This window comes from Euphorbia lathyris, chromosome 1 (genome assembly GCF_963576675.1).
Source record: "Euphorbia lathyris chromosome 1, ddEupLath1.1, whole genome shotgun sequence".
NCBI classification, from domain to species: Eukaryota; Viridiplantae; Streptophyta; class Magnoliopsida; order Malpighiales; family Euphorbiaceae; genus Euphorbia; species Euphorbia lathyris.
In genome coordinates, this window is record NC_088910.1 from 95845441 (window position 1) to 95866489 (window position 21049).

The following is a 21049-nucleotide window of genomic DNA, read 5'->3' on the forward strand; positions in this document are numbered from 1 at the left end:
TACATGTGCTTCTATGAGGTGTAGGATTGAGTGGAATGGGGATGCAGGTTTTGAAGTAGTAGAAGGGGAATACAGGCATGTAGTTGACTTGAGGAAAGAGACTTGTACATGCAGGGCTTGGGGTTTGAAGGGAATACCATGTGCTCATGCAGTTGCTGCCATGCATAAACAAAATTTGGATCCTATTAATTTTGTTAGTCATTGGTATAGGAAGGAGAAATATGGTTTGACCTATGGGCATTTCATTCAACCTGTGTTGAACATGAAAATGTGGACAAGTAGCACAAATCCTCCAATTCATCCACCTGAGATCAGAAAAATGCCTGGAAGACCTAAAAAGAATAGGAGGAAGGATAGAGATGAAATCAAGAAATTTGGCAAACTAAGCAGGAAGGGAGCAACAATGACTTGTACAAACTGCAAGAACCAAGGGCACAACAGAAAGGGTTGTCCTGCATTAAAGAAAGCTGGTAGAGAGGTACATTTATTACAGCTTTAATAAATTGTCATATTGTTTGGTCTTTTTCCACATCTTTAATACAGCTTTCATACATTTTGGTGGAATGCAGGGTGCTGGCCCGAGTGGAACAAAGGATGTCGGAGCTGGGTGTAGTGGAACAAAAGATACCGGAGCTGGTTATAGTATAACAAAAGAGGTTGGTGCTAGTGGCACGCAATCTGCTTGTGGAAGTGTAATGCAGGGTGCTGGTCCTACTGGAACACAATTTGCTTGTGGAAGTGGAATGCAGGGCTCAACCTCGTCAGTGATACGATCTACGCTATTTGATTCAGAAAGCTTCATAGCGTATGGAAGAAAGAGGCCCAGTAGTCCTGTTACTCCTGTTATACATACTCATTTCAAGAGGCCCAGATTTTCAGGGGTAGGTGTGTTCATATCTGAACGAACTGGGTGGACTTGTGCTCAGGTACGTTGTGTTTTTATTCGGTTTTTTATAGTAAATGATTTGTACTGTGTGTGTGGAATTTAGTTTCTGATGTTTGGTTGACATGTTTGTATGGTGTATGTAGAATTTAGCTGGTGAAAGGACCGTTCTTTCAACTGGACCAAGCATATTGAAGAACTCATCTGAAGTTACAGGCAACCTTGGATTCCAACTTGATAAATTGAAATGGAAAGGCAAACAAGCCATGACTGCCACACAATTACAGCAAGCAAAACTGGATAAGAGAACACAGTCAAAGGCAAGGGTATCAAGGGCTAGAAACTCAACACAAACAAGTGCAGCTCAGTCTGTACCTAAAGCACCCACAAGTGCAGCTCAGCCTGTACCCCCTATACCCAAAAATACAGCTCCAGTTAGAGTTACAAGATCAGTTTCACAACAAATACCAGCTTCACAACCAAATGCAAGAGGTCCTCGTCTTACAAGATCAGCCACTCAGCAAGCAAATTCACAACCAAATGCACCTAGGACTGTTAGATGGATGCCCTGAATATTTTAGCTTTGTGTTTTTTGGCCTTTTTGGATTTATTTTGTGGCCAAATTGATATCTTAGACATGTTATTATAGGCATTTTTTTATTTTGGACATGTTGATATTTTGGTAGCAGTTTTGTACTCTGCCCTTTTTGGCCAATTTCATTTGGCATTTTGTTTGTCAAATTGCCTGTAATGAACAAGTTTCAAGATATATGTCAAATTTTATGTTTGAAGTTCAATTGTTTGTACTGATAGAAGCTCTCAGATTATATTTCAATTGTCTACTGATATAAGCTTTTAGGTTATATTTCAACTGTCTAAAGAGAACAATTACAGGTCTGAAACATGAAATAACAGTGTTAAATGAGCATTACAAACTTCACAATTACAAGCTTAACATTTCAAGCAAATCAAGCATTTGACAACTTAACAATGGTCTCAATTACACTTCAGTGTTGCATTCATAACAACTCAACTACTCATAAACCACACCCCTGTTAAAAACCCTACAATGTAAATGACTACCATTCTCTTCCATTGACTTTTATTGCCTGATATCTTGTTCAATTGCATGCTGCCATTCCCATCTTCCTCTTGTTTAACCCTATTCAGCAGACCTGTGATTACTTTTCTACTTTGGCAATGCACTTCTTCTCTATCATACCAATTGAAAAATCCTCAATATTTGGGTCCCTGCAATTCAACATTTACATTTAATTCAAGCCAATTATCAATGAATTGTATGTAATCAAGAAGCTAAAACACATACCCCATAATTTCGACATCCATAAAAACGTCTTCCTGGATTACGAGGTCTCCATGACACTTTCAATACAGCACGTTCACCACAGAAACATATCTCTTGACCCATCATCAATTCAATTTCCTTCCTTTTCCAGGAAAAATCAATTTCGACACACAACTTATAAACCCAGAAGAAATGAAACCCAGACTTCAGATGAACAACCCAGAAGAAATTAAGGAGTTTAGCGAGAAGAAACCACAAATGGAGAGAAGAACGAACCAGAAGAAATCACGGATGGAGAAGAACGAACCAGAAGAAATCACGGACTTGCAGCGAAGAAGACGAAATCTATTCGCAGAAGATGGAGGAGAAGAAGAATAGAAAATGGCGAAGAAGAAGAAGATAAGTCGATTAGCATAAGATGGAGGCGAAGAAGAACTGGGTAAATCCAGAAGAGCAGAAGATGATGAAACGAAAATGGCGAAGAAATCGTTCATAAAAAGGAGATGTTACCGTTGAAATGCATAGGATCCCAGGACTCACGCGCGTTTGGCGTTTGAGAACCAAACGTTTGCCATGTCAGCGCCACGTTTGCGATGAGGGGGTAAATTGGGTGGCTTTTGGGGAGTTTAGGTGGTCAATAGGTTGTCCCTTGAGTTTAGGGGGTAAAATGAAAAAAAATGTCAAGTACAGGGGGCTCCGTATGTATTAAGCCAAAATAAAATGAAAGAATTGATAGCATGAACCAAATATTAGTAAAAAGAGACCTGCAATTCAGAGTAGATATATATTGTAGTTGGGCAGTAATGGAAATAATTTCACAAATCAGTAATGTTCCACCATTTTCTAATGCTAATCATAATTAATAATGCTAATTAAAGGCTTCTAAACTAAATGCATAAGAATCATCATCATAATCATAATAGTATATTAAAACCCAGGGAGGTAAACATCGAAGGTGGCCCCTGAATATGTTTTCAACAGTAAGATAAATGTTGTACAAGACATCGAAGAAGGTAAACATTTAGAGATATAAGATAGGTTGGCTATACATAATTGCTAGAATCAAAGTTTGCCACATAAATCGAGCAAGATTGCTAGAATCAAACTCTGTCACATAAATCAAGCAAGGAACATACTATATTCTTCAACGTAAAAAAAAGGAGGCAAAAATCAAAGCAAAAGAAATCATGATCATACTATATTTTTACAAGAAATGCAATTGATACCAAACCAAATAGAAGAAGAATTGATACCCAAAGTTGTTAATTGCCACAACAGTTGATAAGTATCTGCAGCTTATGTGTAAGAACGAGTTTGGATGCTATTAATACAACTTATGGCATAGACAATTGGTCAAATATCATAATTTTAAACAATGAAAGGAAATTCCAAAGTCTATGTGGCCTTGAAATTCTTGGCAGATATGCACACATAGCAGATTACAGGTGCAGTGAGCAAATTTCTAGACTTTATAGTAGAGAATCAATTAGAGGCACACTAATTTGCAGAACTGCGTGTATAAGGATGCCACACCATCTTGCCTCCAAATCTTGGATTAGCACAGAGCTGTGATAGAAAGGATACCTTCTAAAAATCTCTGTTATTCAAGGTGCTTCGTTGCTAATTTCTCAGATGACAGCTCATCTTCCTCTTGCACTGCGTCGTTGTACTTGACAGCTAAGTTCAACATCTCCTGCTCATTGCAAACCCTTATCACATTACTTCTAACAATATATTACTTAGTTTAATACATTGCACAAGAATAATGATGTCATATTAACATAAGTTAATACGTGATTTCGTTAGGCCTATCACAAGGAGAACCTGTTGAAACACCTTTCCACATAATTTTGATTTGACAAAATTGTTTAAGTATAATTGAAAACATATTCTAAACATACTAAGTTTAAATGCTTTGATTTATTCTACTAATTTGTTTATTCAATGTTGAGTTAAATTGTTTATAAGACATAAGGATTAAAAGGCCCAAGCCTAATACAACAGTCAAAGCCCAAGTCAAACAGTTCAATACAACTCGGCCCGCGTTTATCAAAACGATGTCGCTGTGTACCAAAACGCAACTCAGCAAGAGAAGGATCTAGAAGACCTTCAGGGAACAACTTCGGAACGAAGCTGCTGAGTTGGTTCGACAAAGCGTACAAGACAGCAGCTGGCTAAGGAAAACTTCCAGACAAAGTATTTCTACTTTGGGTAAAGTTCAGACGACACAGTATGCTGTCCAGTTGACTTTACCATAAAAGGAGAGACATTCTGCCAAGCTGACCAAAAGCTGACCGATGACAGAAGATACACAAATCTGATTGGCCGAGAGCTCTGAGCAAGTCAGGGTGACAACGACAGGAAGCCGTTTCCCTCCAACGGTTATTTCGAATTTCGAAATGACCGATGCCTCAAGACGTCTCTATAAATAGTGCCATCAGAAGCTTCATTCACACAGAACTTGATCAAGCCATTACGCTGACCAAATTTCTACGCAAGTTCTGCAAGCAAAAAGCAAAGCAAATCTTACACTACAGTTCATATATTTGTGTAAAAGTCTAGAGTGATTATTCAATCATCTAAGGTGTCTTAGCAATCATTGTTTAGGACAAACACTTATCATTTCTAGAGATTAGAAAGGAGAGGCTGAGTACTCGGTTATAGTACTCAGCGAGAGATTAGGATTGAGTAGAGGTATAGAGGAAGGTACTCTTGTTATACTCAGTTTCTAAGATTGTAAAAGGTTTGAGGCTCTACCTTTAAAGAGCTCAGTAGATGATTTGAAATCTCGGAACGTGTTCCGGGAACAGGACGTAGGATTAGAAGAAGCTGAACCTGGATAAATCTGCTGAGTAACGTATTTCTTACCTTAAACTCCTTATATATATTGCTTGCTTAAATAACCAAAAACTGACCAAGTAAAGAGGTCAAGCTAAGTTGTGCGCATCGAACATCTGAGCTCAGGAATAGACTTTAAGTGCTATCTCCTGATTCAAGTCAAGAAACTGACCTAGTCACCAGTTGACTAAGCCAGTATCTTACTGATTACTCAGCGCCGCTGTTAAAACCTTTTCTCTTGAGAAAAGAAGTCTGCCCTAAATCTTTAAAAAGTTTAAATAGTTCCTAACCCCCCCCCCCTGGAACTATACTTGTAACGTTATAAGGGACCAACAAGTGGTATCAGAGCCTAAAAGCTCACTGTAAAAGGTTTAACAACCTTGAGCTGATCCACACTATGGGCGAAAACAGTAATCGGTTTCTCCCAGGAAACCAAACAACTCAGATATTGCCTGAGGGATTGTCCATCACTCGGCCTCCCCTATTCTTCGGGTCTAACTATACCTTCTGGAAGAATAGGATGAAAAATTTCATTCAGGCTACAAATATAAGTGTCTGGCTCTCTATAGTGCAAAGCCCATTTGTACCTGTCGAAGTTGTGGCTGGCCAAACAGTTGTAAAAGCTGAGGCCAAATGGATAGAGGATGATCTCAAGAAGCTTCAAAATCACGTTTCGGCTATTAATATGCTTCACTGTGCGCTCGATGCTGCAGAATATAATAAAATCTCAGGTTGTGAGTCGGCGCAAGAGATTTGGAAGAAGCTCGAGGTCACCTACGAAGGAACCAATAAAGTACAGGAGTCCAAGGTGAACCAGCAGATGAGACTGTACGAGCTTTTCGAGATGAACAATGATGAGGGCATATCTGACATGAATGCAAGATTTACCAACATCATAAATGAGCTCAAGAGACTTGGAAAGATCTTCACTGAGGAAGAACAAGTCAAAAAGATACTCAAGAGTCTTCCTAAAGACTGGCAAGCAAAGAAGACTACTGTTAAGGAAGCTCAGGACTTAACCACCTACAAATATGACGAACTCATCGGCTCGTTGCTGACCCATGAGATATCAATGAAAAACTTCGAGGTGAAGGAAAAGTCTGAAGACAAGAAGCAGAAATCTCTTGTCATGAAAGCTGACTCCACTGAAGGGAGCTCAACAGATGATGAGGAGATGGCTATGTTCACAAGGAAGATGAAAAGGCTATTCAGGAAAAATGACAAATATTCTAAGAAGCCTTATAGAAAGTTTGATAAGTATAAAGTTGACTCCAGCGACAGCAAATACAAGAAAGACAACTCAAAGACTATTACATGCTTTGAATGTCATCAAACTGGCCACATAAAGTCAAGTTGCCCCATGCTGAGGAAAGATAAGAAGAACGGCAAAAAGGCAATGGTGGCTACATAGAGCGACAGTGATGAGTCTTCATCAACAGAAGCTGAGGCCACTGAGTCAGCGAAGATATGCTTCATGGCTGATGAACTTGCTGAGCCGTGCGTTTCTGAGCATACTGACCCCTCTGATGCATCTGAAGATGAGGAGCAATCAAATGAGGTAATACCACTTTCCTAGCTCAGAAACGAAATGGGTAATGCCCTGAGTGATCTCTATACACTTATCAAAAAGTGTAATAAGAAAATTAGAGCACTCAGCAGGCGCTGTGACGAGGTTGAAGAGGTCAAGCTGAGTGACCTCAGATACCTTCTTCAGGACAACTCAACGTTGCATGATAACATGAAAATCATACATGAGTCTGTCTCTGAAGTCCAATCAGTTTCAAAGAAACTGAGAAAGGACGTCACAACTATCCAGAACCAATTAAAGGTTCCAAATAAAAGAAACATTCCTCTGAGAACTCAGTACCAAGGTACTCAGCAGAGATGGAATCCCCAGCGGAATGTCCAGTGTGACTTCTGTGGGAAAAAAAGTCACACCACGAAGGTGTGCTGGCATGCTCAACACTGGGGTGCTGATCAGTCAGTGAGACAACTTAAACAGAAGGTCAGCTGTGACTTCTGTGGAAAGAATGGCCATACTATCCATGTATGTCGCCATAAAATAAAATATGATGCTTTACATGTTGCACCTAACAAGCAAGGATCCAAAAAGAATTGGGTACCTAAAAGTAACTAGTTACAATGCAGGTAAGCCTGAGATGTGCTGAGAAGTCAAAGATGTGGTATATTGACAGTGCATGCTCAAGGCATATGACCGGTGATGAAAATCAGTTTATCACGTTTGAGCGTAAACAAGGAGGAAGTGTAAGTTTTGGAGACAACAAAAAGGGTAAGATAGTAGGGTCAGGAACCATTGGAGGTAACCCCACTATTGAGTCAGTCTCCCTAATCAGCGGACTCAAATATAACTTACTCAGCGTAGCTCAGCTATGTGACAATGGGAGAAAAGTTATATTTGATGCTACTGGATGTAAAATATACGAGGGTAAAACAAATGAGTTAATCTTAACTGCCCCTCGCATAGATAATGTCTTTATGCTAGACTTAAAGAAAAAGTTTTCAAAAACTGTATGCTTAGTATCAAAGGAAGAAAATTCCTGGCTATGGCACATGAGACTTGGTCATGTAAGCATGGACCTCCTGGCCAAATTAGCAAGAAAGCAATTGGTTGAGGGACTGCCTGAACTTAAATTTGAAAAAGATCAATTATGCCACGCTTGCCAAGCTGGAAAACAAACCAAACAATCTTTTCACAGCAAAAACTTTGTCTCAACTAAGCGTCCGTTAGAGCTACTACACTTGGATCTCTTCGGTCCAGTACAGCCGCTGAGTTTGGGTGGAAGAAGATTTTCCTTGGTCATTGTAGATGACTTCTCTCGGTACACTTGGGTCATCTTGCTGAGTAGCAAGGATGAGACCTTTGAGACATTTTCAAATTTGGTTAGAAAAATTGAAAATGATAAAGACCTAAAATTGGCTCACATCCGAAGTGATAATGGTGGAGAATTCAAAAACCAAAAGTTTGTTGAATTCTGTGAAGCCAGCGACATTGACCATAATTTTTCTGCTCCTAGAACACCTCAACAAAATGGGGTTGTAGAAAGGAAGAACAGAACTCTGGTTGAAATAGCCAGGACAATGCTGGATGAGCATAGGCTTCCAAAGTATTTTTGGGGAGAGGCTGTTAACACAGCGTGCTATATTCTTAATAGGGCTCTAGTTAGACCTATACTCAAGAAAACCCCCTATGAACTTTGGAAAGGACGAAAGCCCAATATTGGATACTTTCGTGCCTTTGGATGTAAATGTTTTATTTTAAATACCAAAGATAGCTTAGCAAAGTTTGATTCAAAAGCTGATGAGGCTATCTTTCTAGGCTACTCAACAAACAGCAAAGCATACAGAGTTTTTAATAAACGAACTCAAGTTTTAGAAGAGTCAGTACATGTTGAGTTCGATGAAACTAACCCTGCAGGTAGATACTAGCCACTGACCGAGGATGATCCACACTCAGTAACCGCTGACCAAGAACTAGCTGCTGAGTCATTCACTAAAAGGCTGACCAAGAGTAAGAGTGAACCTAAGATTACTTTCACTGACCCATCTACTTCTGCAGAGACTGTTGAAACACAGACAGCACAAGACATAAATCTACCTAAAGAGATAAGGATTCCAAGAGGGCACTCAGAGAGTGCAATCCTTGATTCTGCTGGGAATACCCTGATGACAAGGAATCAACTCAGGAGGTACCTCAGCAATGTAGCCTTCGTCTCAGTACAGGAACCTAAGAACTTCGCTGATGCTGAGGAAGATGAATTCTGGATGAGTGCAATGCAAGAGGAACTCGATCAATTCAGAAGAAACGATGTATGGGAGCTAGTGCCACATCCAAGAAGTCAGAAGACCATTGGAACAAGATGGGTCTTCCGCAACAAAATGGATGAGCAAGGAAATGTAGTCAGGAACAAAGCAAGGCTTGTAGCTCAGGGCTATAGTCAACAAGAAGGTATTGACTACGGTGAGACCTTTGCCCCAGTGGCAAGGCTAGAAGCTATTAGGATCTTATGTGCATATGCATCTTACATGAACTTTAAATTATTCCAAATGGATGTTAAGAGTGCATTTCTTAATGGAGTTATAAACGAGGAAGTTTATGTTAATCAACCTCCAGGGTTTGAGGACCCAAAATTCCCAAGCCACATTTATAAACTCAAAAAGGCTCTGTACGGCCTCAAGCAAGCACCACGTGCTTGGTATGAGAGGCTGACCAGTTTCCTGCTGACTAGAAATTATGTCAGGGGCAAAGCTGATACAACCTTATTCATTAAGAGAAAGGGTAAAGATACCCTGCTGGCTCAAATTTATGTTGATGATATAATATTTGGTGCAACTAACGAATCAATGTGCAAGAAATTTAGCAAACAAATGCAGACTGAGTTTGAAATGTCGATGATGGGAGAACTCAACTTCTTCCTAGGACTTCAAATAAAACAAGGAAAGAATGGCATCTTCATCAGTCAAGCTAAATATGCCAAGGAGATATTAAAGAAATATGACTTGGAAAATTGCAAGCCAATATCCACTCCTATGGGCACTGACACTGTCCTCTGCGTTGACGAGAATGGTAAGTCAGTAGACAGCAAATTGTATCGAGGTATGATAGGCTCTCTACTTTACTTAACAGCCAGTAGACTGGACATTCAGTTCTCAGTATGCTACTGTGCTAGATATCAATCTAACCCTAAGGAATCTCATTACATAGCTGTAAAAAGAATCCTTGGATACTTGCAAAGCTCAGTGAACGCAGGTTTATGGTATCCCAACACACATAGCTTTACACTCGTTGGATACACTGACGCTGACTATGGTCGAGACAAGCTAGAACGGAAAAGCACCTCTGGAGGATGTCATTTCTTAGGAAGCTGTCTTGTATCTTGGTTCAGCAAGAAGCAGGCGTTAGTAGCCTTGTCTACCATTGAAGCTGAGTACATTGCTGTTGGTCACTGTGTTGCTCAAGTCCTATGGATTAAGCAACAGCTTGAAGACTATGGTGTTCAAACAAAGACAATTGAGGTCAAATGCGACAACAAAAGTGCAATTGATCTATCAAAGAACCCAATTCAACACAGTAGAATGAAGCATGTCAGCATAAGGCATCACTTCATTAGAGACCATGTACTCAAAGGTGAGATAAAGCTGACCTACGTCCCAACGGATGAGCAGCTTGTGGATATCTTCACAAAGCCACTGGCTCGTGAACAGTTCAGCATACTGAGAGAAGCCATTGGTATGTTTAATCCTCTTCAGTAAATTCCTGTTCTATAATGTGAATTTATGCTGAATGAGTTACTATGCTGAATGATTTATGCAAATGCATGCTGAGTGATTGTTATGCTGAGCACTTAACACAAAATACACATCAATACTGAGTCAATATGCACACCGAGTAGTAATCTTAAACTGAGATATCATTCTTTCATACTACTGACCACTCAGAATTCTAAACGCTGAGTGTTAGATCCGTTGTACTTAATGCTTAAGCACGCGAATAGACACCTAGGATGACGTATGCGCCGAATGTGTCATAAAAGCCATGATTTTTGTCGGTTGACAATTCCAAGGCAAAACTGACACATGGATTCGTTAAGATCCACACTTCACCACTATAAATAATGGGTAAATCCCCATTGTTATCTTCTTTACGTCTACTGAATTTTAAGGCATAGAGCTTTCTCTCTAAAAAATTCTCAAAGCTTCCCAAACGCATTCTTCAACTATGACTAAAGTTTCATTCAACGTTTCCGGTGCCGGCCATCCTAAGCCCAGCTCCGATGAAACCTCCAGGCAAATCTCTGTGCCGGAATCTACCAAGGTCACTACTCTGAGCAAAGGAAAACTGGCCAAACCTCCTCTGGTAAAGGAAAGCCTGACAAAATCAGGACCTATTCAAAGGTCTTCGAAAACGTCCGAGAATGGAAGGTTGAGCCCTCAAGATGGGTATCTGAAGCCTTCGTACAATCCGAACAACCCTTCTATGAGTGGATTTCACAGAATGGATGGACTGAGCTGTTTTCGATTAGGGATCCCACATATCCTGACCTTGTAAAGGAGTTTTACCACAACCTTCACGTTGCCGATGATAACCAGGACTACTTGGTAACCGTGGTGAAAAAGAAAACCATCTTCATCAACCCTCTCTATCTAGGGAATCTGCTCAAGTTAAAAACTGAGGGAGCAAGGCTAAGGAGATCTGGAGATCAGGATGGTACTGGGTACGAGGTCAACTTCTGTAAACCTGAAGGCCACTCAGGAGAAGTATCCAGTTCCTCCATGAGTCAGCACCAGAAGATGGCTCATTATCTGCTGAGTTATTTTATCTATCCCAAGATTAACTGCACCACCTCAGCAACAAACTTCGAGTAATGCTTCATCTGGCATATGCTGACGTACAATCCGATCAACATGCCAGTATTCCTCATTGCTGGCTTCCTAAGGAGTACCGGAACTCTAAGGCTAGGATCACTCATCACCAGGATCCTCATTGATCATCAGATAGACCTGACTGATGAAGTAAAAGCTAAAGGATCTGAGATCACAGCAGCTTCACTGAGAGCGTTGAAGTTCGGCCAGCCTCTGAAGAAAGGAAAAGCTGCTGCTGCTGCTGGACAAGCTGAGGAAACAGTTGTTTTGTAGAAAGGGAAAATAACTAAGGCCCCCGCTTCTCGTAAGAGGAAAGCTGTTGAGACTCCTTCACATGATACTGAGTCTCCAGCTAAGAGGCAAAAGTCAGCTGGTACTAAGGGACAGGAGAGACCTAAGTCAGCTGATAAACGAAGCAGGCAAGATGAGCCTGAAACTGAGGACAGAACTGATGCTGATGTGCAACCTCAGAAGAAGCACAAGTCTTCTACACTGACTCCCCTCGATGCTATCCCTACTGACATTGTTGTGCCTGGTGACTCTCACTACACACAGTGTTTAGGAACTGTGTCTGAGGAATAAGAAGAAGAGGTGCATTTGGACGACCAGTTTATTACACAAGTTGAAGAAGAACTAGATGGTGATAGTTCAGAAGATGACGAAGAAGAAGAGGCCAGCGGTCAGGATGACGCTGAGGATAATGAGGAGACAACTAGTGAGGTTGAAGCTGAGCAAGCCAATACTGTGTTGGCTGCTGGAGAAGAACAAAAACTTGACCAACACAATGTTGATCAAGTCCAAGAGCAAGCTGACCAGCTAAATACCGAGCAAGAAGAAACTTCTCCATCTCACTCAGGCGAATCTATTCTAGCTGACAATCCTCCTCGTAAAAGAAGATTGGTTAAAGCAAGTGAAAAGACAGTCAGTGAGCCTCCTGTACAACCACCAACTCTTCCTGACTTCGTTATTCAAAAGCCAACCCAGGACCCTTCTGTAGTTAAGCTAAAAATTTTCAAACGACAACAACCTCCTACTGCATCGGCATCTATAGAAAAGCAAGCCTCTGTTTCTTCTCAACAGGAACATGCCGACTTAAGTGCTTCCGCCAACTCAACAAGTCAGGTTGAGGCGATTATTGTCAATGTTGTCCATCCAAGCATTGTGCTGACTCCAAATGTATCTGCTCCCGTCAGCACTGACAGTATTCGAATTTCTACTTCTCCACTCAATAACTCTGCCGATCAATCAACCCTACCAGAACCTCAAGTGCAGATTGGAACAACACTACCAGTCACTGACCACGTCATTCCTTTGACTCCTCCTCCCACCGGTCATACTGATGCAACTGGACAACTGAATGAAGGTTCTTTAAGCTACATGAATATCACTGAGTCTGGCAAACGCATCATCGACTCAGTACAAACCTTGATCAAAGACCTTCACCAATCGTCTACTCCTGCTGCTGAGTCTCCTAATGTAGAGACTACTCAGCTTTCTGAAGTAACTCAGCTTCTGAATGAAGTTAAGGGATTTAAGGACTTGCTAAGTATCATCATCTCCTATCAAACACAGCAAGCTAAGCAGGATTCCATTGCAAAGCTGGCTGAGATCCAGCTGACAACTGTTCAACACTTACACGCTCTACAACAATAAGTTCAGACCTTATCAGATGTGAACACACGCTACGCTACCTCTGATGAAGTCAAGACGCTCTTTGCTCAGCTTCACACCGAGCAAATCAAAACCAACGAGCAAATGGCTTCTTATTCTCAGTGCTCAGTGGAGCAAATTGGTGAAGCTGTTCGATTGCTAAATCTGAACAAGCAAGAGATGGATACTGACGCTATGAAACAGAATGAAATACTGTCCATCACCAGACAAACCTTCAATCACATTCGTCACAGCAATGTTCAGCGTCAATACTATGACACCTACTTACTCAAGACATTCCATCAAGTCATTGCAGGTCTGACTGATGCACTTACATGGATAGGCAAAGCTGAAGCCTTCACTGTTAGCATGATCAGCGCTGCTGAGCTTAAAATACCCACCGAAGTTTCAGACAGTGGTGTGGCTATTTTTTATGGTTTCAATGAAAGTGCCGAACGACTTAAAGCGCTGTCCACAGAACTGACCACAGTCGTCTTAACCGACGCCTTTAGGATTCCTCCTCCCGATGCTGACAAAACGGGGGAGAAAGCACAAGCGAGAACACAGCATGAGTCTAGTCAGTCCAAACAGAAAAAAAAGAAATAGACATAGGCTAGCTCAGTATAGGCTAAGTATGTATGTATGTAGTCTCTATGCCTGTCTCAAATTTTTGTCTTGTTGTAAACACTGACTACCTACATTAAATATTAATACTTGCATCTTTTGTTCAAACACTGAGTTATGAATTGTCTTCATGCGATGTTGTGTATTATATCATTATGTATCTTCAATTGAATCAGCCTTGTTTAAATGCTTATAAAATTCATTGATTGAACCAAATGCTGATAACATGTTTGACATTGACTTATATATAGTCTTATAAAACTCATTGAACAACAAATTACTCTGCGCCCTCTGAATGATAAAACCTTCCGCTTAAACACTGAGTAAAAGAGAATATGTTCCATGAACTGAGCTATATCTGAAAACTGACCTTAGACTTACTCTATTAAACCTTTAAAATGTTTAGAGTAAAACTAAGTCAGTAGCTCAACCCTTACGGGGGAGTTTGCTAAGTTATATTAGGTCAACTATCATGGGGGAGCTCAACACTGAGTTCCTCGCTGAATAGTTTTGCCAACATCAAAATGGGGGAGTTTGTTGAAACACCTTTCCACATAATTTTGATTTGACAAAATTGTTTAAGTATAATTGAAAACATATTCTAAACACACTAAGTTTAAATGCTTTGATTTATTCTACTAATGTGTTTGTTCAATGTTGAGTTAAATTGTTTATAAGACATAAGGATTAAAAGGCCCAAGCCTAATACAACAGTCAAAGCCCAAGTCAAACAGTTCAATACAACTCGGCCCGCGTTTATCAAAACGATGTCGCTGTGTACCAAAACGCAACTCAGCAAGAGAAGGATCTAGAAGACCTTCAGGGAACAACTTCGGAACGAAGCTGTTGAGTTGGTTCGACAAAGCGTACAAGACAGCAGCTGGCTAAGGAAAACTTCCAGACAAAGTATTTCTACTTTGGGTAAAGTTCAGACGACACAGTATGCTGTCCAGTTGACTTTACCATAAAAGGAAAGACATTCTGCCGAGCTGACCAAAAGCTGACCGATGACAGAAGATACACAAATCTGATTGGCCGAGAGCTCTGAGCAAGTCAGGATGATAACGACAGGAAGCCGTTTCCCTCCAACGGTTATTTCGAATTTCGAAATGACCGATGCCTCAAGACGTCTCTATAAATAGTGCCATCAGAAGCTTCATTCACACAGAACTTGATCAAGCCATTACGCTGACCAAATTTCTACGCAAGTTCTGCAAGCAAAAAGCAAAGCAAATCTTACACTACAGTTCATATATTTGTGTAAAAGTCTAGAATGATTATTCAACCATCTAAGGTGTCTTAGCAATCATTATTTAGGACAAACACTTATCATTTCTAGAGATTAGAAAGGAGAGGTTGAGTACTCGGTTATAGTACTCAGCGAGAGATTAGGATTGAGTAGAGGTATAGAGGAAGGTACTCTTGTTATACTCAGTTGCTAAGATTGTAAAAGGTTTGAGGCTCTACCTTTAAAGAGCTCAGTAGAGGATTTGAAATCTCAGAACGTGTTCCGGGGACAGGACGTAGGCTTAGAAGAAGCCGAACCTGGATAAATCTGCTGAGTAACGTATTTCTTACCTTAAACTCCTTATATATATTGCTTGCTTAAATAACCAAAAACTGACCAAGTAAAGAGGTCAAGCTGAGTTGTGCGCATCGAACATCTGAGCTCAGGAATAGACTTTAAGTGATATCTCCTGACTCAAGTCAAGAAACTGACCTAGTCACCAGTTGACTAAGCCAGCATCTTACTGATTACTCAGCGCCGATGTTAAAACCTTTTCTCTTGAGAAAAGAAGTCTGCCCTAAATCTTTAAAAAGTTTAAATAGTTCCTAACCCTCCCTGGAACTATACTTGTAACGTTATAAGGGACCAACAGAACCTACAAATTTTTTGAAAGAGTTCAATACTATGGATATTGTTAGTCCAATTGTAATTTGTATGTATGGGATAGCACCTTAGTGCAATCAAACACATAAAAATTGATGTTAAGAAATGTTCACTTTTTAACTCATATTTAGCATCACTAACAATAATCAAAACAGAACCTACATATTCATACACTAACCTTACCTTCCTTTATGCTACAAACAAACAATTTATGCACAAAACAAGCAACCGTAAAGGGTCAATGAAAACCAAATTGAACTGTATGTACTTATTTATTTAATGCTTTCTACATAGAGTGAGATCATCTAAAGCCTTGGATGCTTCATGGGCGTGTATTCTATCAAGAAGCTGAGCTAAAAGAGTTAGAATTCTGTAACATTTTTCAATAGTTCATGTGGATATACGGTGTATTTTTCTAATCTCTACAGACCCAGCAAAACCAGCCAACAACTAATCTTTACCTAGGATATGCGAAATTGACAGGTAGAGTTTAAGGCCATCGAGATAGAGAGAGAGAGAGTATACGGGTTCTTCCTTTGAAGGAGAGAAACCGAGAGAGATCCTTAATCAGAAGGATCACCGTCATTGTCATTGTTAGATCACCAACACCTTTAAGAGGCGGTGAGAAGTGAACTGAAAAAGAAGCTAGGGTTAGAAGAAGAAGTGAGAAATCGACAGACTAAAAGAGAATCGAAGAAGGAAAACTTACCAGAGAAGAGATTCACAGTGGAAGGTGGTACCATAGCAATGATGTCGCCCTGAAGCAGAGGTCCCAAACTAAGATAGAACGCCATAGAAAGAGTTACCGGCGTTGAGGTTGAACGATGAGAGATGAGTGAGATTCTTTAGGTTCTCAGATTTTTGAGAGCATGAAAAATTTTGTTCGGCCACCTCAATATGGGCTGTTACTAAAGTGAAATAGACTATTATGGGCTGTTCATTAACAAAGCCCATGGACAGTTTAGAAAAGTGCTGCTACAAAAGTGTTGCTAAAGGCCTGTTTTTTTTGTAGTGCAACCTCTTTCTCCTTTTTTTTTTTTTCAAATTCTTACAACAAAATTCAACAATCTAACCCAAGATTTAAGCATATTCATACATTATTTAAGTTCATGTAAGTATTTTTTTTCTTCATTTTACATACATATTATTCAAGTACGCAGTTGGTTAGTTGAATATTTTCTCGTTGAACCCGTCATTTCCAATTTCCTCTATTTCTATCGATATGTCGCATACAGTTGTTATATTTGTGACGAAATTTGTTGTATTTGCGACGAAATTTGTTCCATTTGCGACGAAATTTGTTGCATTTGCGACAATATTTCTTACATTTGTGACAATTTGTTGCATTTGCGACAATACTTACTACATTTACAACATGCGATAATATTTATGACAACTTTTGTTGCATTTGGGACAATATTTCTTGCCTTTGGGACAGTATGCTCCTGTCGCAAATGCAACCTGTATGCGGCATATCAATCGGAAATGACGGGTTCAACGAAAAAGAATTCAACTAACCAAATGCGTACTTGAAGATGAAGAAGGGAATGAAAAAGAGAAGATGAAACGAAGAGATGGCGAAAAAGACGTCTGAGTGTCCGAGAAAGAAGCGCGAATTGAAGTAAGTGTATTCTTATCCATAGTGGATGAAAGTGTCTAGATCTGTAAAATGGAAGGGAAGCGTATCAAATATGTTAATGAGCTAGATTAGTAATTACCCATTTACTTTAAAGATTAGAGTAAAGTTAGTTTAGATTTGATGTTGTATGATTATTTTGGAAGCTGAAATGGTATTATGGTTATGAAAAAATTATCTGACACTATGATCAATATGTGTTAGTGATGTGTTAAAACAATGACATATTATTAATAGTTTCATCGGTATAGTGACATGTTACTATTTTCGTTCATATGAAATGGCGCTTGTATCACACATATAACTGAACCTTTTAAAGGTATTTAATGGATGCAAAAGTGTGTAATTGATTAAACTAATATATCTATTTAAAAAGATTAAAACTTATTTATTACCAATCCAATTAATTAGGAACTTAAATATACGTTGTCCAAATAGAAATTGATAATGTTGTATTTTCTTATGTAATAATTTCTAAAATAAACAGAGTACAACAGTACAGGTTTATACATCGCCCCGAAGTGCTTGGATTGACTGGACAGTGGCACTTATTACCGGTCTTCAAGTCTACAGCAACGCACTGTACAGGTTGAGTGGTGGTTACCTTTGCCGAAGGGATTTCGTGGCCTAAATGTTGATGTTAGCAATTTTCATGAGGAAGGGCATAGTTCATACAGGTTTATTCTGCAAAACCACTATGGCGACTATGTAGCAGCAGCACACGGAGCCTTCGATGGATGGCTTGTATGGTGCTCTCACATCGGAGATAATGGCAATACAGGAGGATTTAAGCTGGCTCAAAAACAAAAGCATTTCTAAGGGCAATGTTCAATGTGATAGTTTGTTTGTTGTATAGGTTATCAATTATCTGGAGCTCCATTTTCCTTATCGTTCAGAGTTAAATAGCCGATTGTCAGTTAATTTTAGAGAATTTAGTTGAGTATACTATTTCTTTTGTAAAGTGTTTAGCGAACATGGTAATCCACGCTCTTACTAAACCTGTTATTTCAAAGTCTCTTTGTGGAGAGTGAGAATGCCTACTTATTGATGTAATGACTTTAGATTCTTAATAAACTGGTTTCTTAAAAAAACAAAAAAGTTTTGAAATACTATCAAAAGTTGATTACCTTTTCATAATAATAATAATAAAAAAGATAATTGTGATTTTTTTTGAAGAATAAGAAAATGGTAAATAATTTATTAGTGCTCTTATTTTTATCTAACACACTGTTTAGTCCTCTATCTTTTGCCAATATTAACTTTTTGGTCGTTCTGTCTATTTTTTTTTAGATTTTTAACCCAACATATCTTAGTTTTGAGGACAGCCATAGTACAATACAAAATGAACATATTACTCTGTTATTTTCTGTTTATCTGTTTATGCCAAATATAACGGGTAAATTTCATCAATGGTGTACAACCTTTAGCTCATTTCACACTTTGGTGTACAACCTTCAATTTGTCTCACTAATATATACGAACTTATAGGTGACCTCTCACTTTGGTGTACAACATGTAAAAGTGACCGGTCAACCCAAAGTCAACGCGCCACATCAGCAGTTTGACCAGTCAAAAAGTCAAAATTTGACACACCTAATATAAAATTACTATTATACCGTCTTCTCTTTTCTCTTTTTCCTCTCCCTCTCTACCTCCTCTCACTGGCTTATTTCTCTTTATCTTTTAGTTTAATCCATGATGAGATGCAAAGGAAAATAGAGCATCAAGATCCACTAGACCAGAAATTAAGGAACAACATTGTTCATTTGGTGAAATTTCTAGAATCCTTGTCACATTCGCACATAGCTTGAACTTTAGTGCATCTGTTGTGAATTTTGCAGAGCTCACCATTGTTATCAACACTAGGTTCAGACATAGCACCACCAAACCAATTATATCATTTCACTTTATTTAGGAAAAATATGTTAAGAAGTGAACTCACTCACATCATTTATAACATTCTTCACCAACTTAAAATTGTCAAACGCGAGAGCCTGCCAGTTATTGTGACCGCAGAGTGCTTAGCCCAAGAGAACTCCGATTTATGGATCGAACACTCATGAATCTTTGAAGACTTATTTACCTTGCTCGCCGATAATTGTAGACAGAACTACCGCTGCCGATGAATCTGTTTATTCAATTAAGAATCAAAATCGAGATCATGATCTTCCATAGTTGGTGTCTGAACCGAAACCGGAGCCGTTACGACCTTCTTCTCTTGATCGGAAATTGCAGATTTAGGTTTTTGTCCGTCTAACGCTTGAAACGACGGAAAAACTCTGATTATAAGTTTTGCACTCATAAACAAATAATCCAGCCTTGTTTGTTGTCGTTGTTTCAGACGAAACATCAAACACCTTTCGTGCACTAACTTTTATCACTCTACAACTATTTTCTGGAGATGATGAAGCGCCGGTTGAGATTTTCTGTCGCCTTGAACTAGTAAAATCATGCAATAAGCCATATCTTCTTCTTCTGTGCTCTAATAAACTTCACTAGAAGTCGTTGGAGAAGAAATTGAGCCGTAATATTCCTCCGAAACAGCAATATTATTGTTTTTATCTCTATCTCCGCCGCCACATCTGCTTGATGAACTAGAAGCGACGGTAGCTTGGTCTGGAGCCGGCTTGTCCGGCGAGGACGGGCGTTGGAGTTTGGTATGCTTGCCTATAACGATATGAGAAAGATCATTGGAGGCTATGAATTCGAGCTAATTCCATATTAATTCTTTTTACACCGAACAAAGGGAAAGGGAAAAACAAAAAGGGAAGGGGAAGAAAGAAGGGGGTATAATAGTAATTTTATATTAGGTGGGTCAAATTTTGACTTTTTGACTGGTCAAACTACTGATGTGGCGCGTTGACTTTGGGTTGACCGGTCACTTTTACCTGTTGTACACCAAAGTGGGAAGTCACCTATAAGTTCGTACATATTAGTGAGACAAATTGAAGGTTGTACACCAAAGTGTGAAATGAGCTAAAGGTTGTACACCATTGATGAAATTTACCCCAAATATAACGGTTAAAAATCTAACAAAAAAAAAAAAAGACAAAAACCAAAATGTTAATATTGATAAAAAAAATAGAAAAGGTTGTGATGGATATCCTCGACTGCTTTTGTGAGGCTTCTGGCCAGAAGATTAACATCCATAAATCCCGTATGCTTTGTTCCAAGAATATGGATAATAGCTTGTGTAGAAGACTGAGTGAGATGTCCGGCATTTCCCTGACTCAATCGTTTGGGAAATACCTTGGGGTCCCTCTTCATAGTGACAGGGTGTCCAAAGCCTCTTTTAAAGACATTTTGGACAAATCTAACGGTTTGTGTGCTAGCTGGAAAGCTAATTCTCTTTCCCTTGCAGGTCACCTTACTTTAATCCAGTCTATCAACTACGCTGCTCCAAATCACATCATGCAAGCCTGTAAGCTCCCTGAGTCGGTCCTCAATGACCTTGATAAAATTAATCGGCGTTTTCTGTGGGGAGAGTTTGGGGATGGGAGGAAGATTCACCTGGTCCCTTGAAAGGAAGCCTGCCAGCCTAAGAGCAGGGGGGGTCTTGGTATAAGGCAAGCTAAGGACAATAATAAAGTCCTGTTAATGAAGCTTCTTTGGAGAATGTGGCAATCCCCCTCCTCCCTTTGGGTTCGTCTTCTGTGCGGCAAGTATAGGAAAGATAGAATCTTTGGTGGCCCGAAGGAGAGGGTTGTCAGCTGTTCCTTCCTCTGGAAAGGGCTTAGTGTTGTTTTTTGCTGAGTTCTGTACGGGGATTGGCTTGGAGGTGGGTAATGGGAGATCCATTAGTTTCTGGTATGACACCTGGATTGGTGACAAACCGTTGAT

The 21049-nt window shown here is 39.6% G+C and overlaps 1 long non-coding RNA gene across 1 annotated transcript; it reads right to left on the reverse strand.

The window, feature by feature from the left end:
* Positions 1–1884: 1884 nt before the first annotated feature.
* Positions 1885–16448, reverse strand: LOC136211771 (uncharacterized). Its single transcript, XR_010678967.1, has 4 exons — positions 16283–16448; positions 16035–16206; positions 2211–3882; positions 1885–2134 (listed from the first exon to the last, which is right to left on the reverse strand). It is a non-coding gene; the product is annotated as an uncharacterized lncRNA (long non-coding RNA).
* Between the last annotated feature and the right edge of the window lie 4601 nt (positions 16449–21049).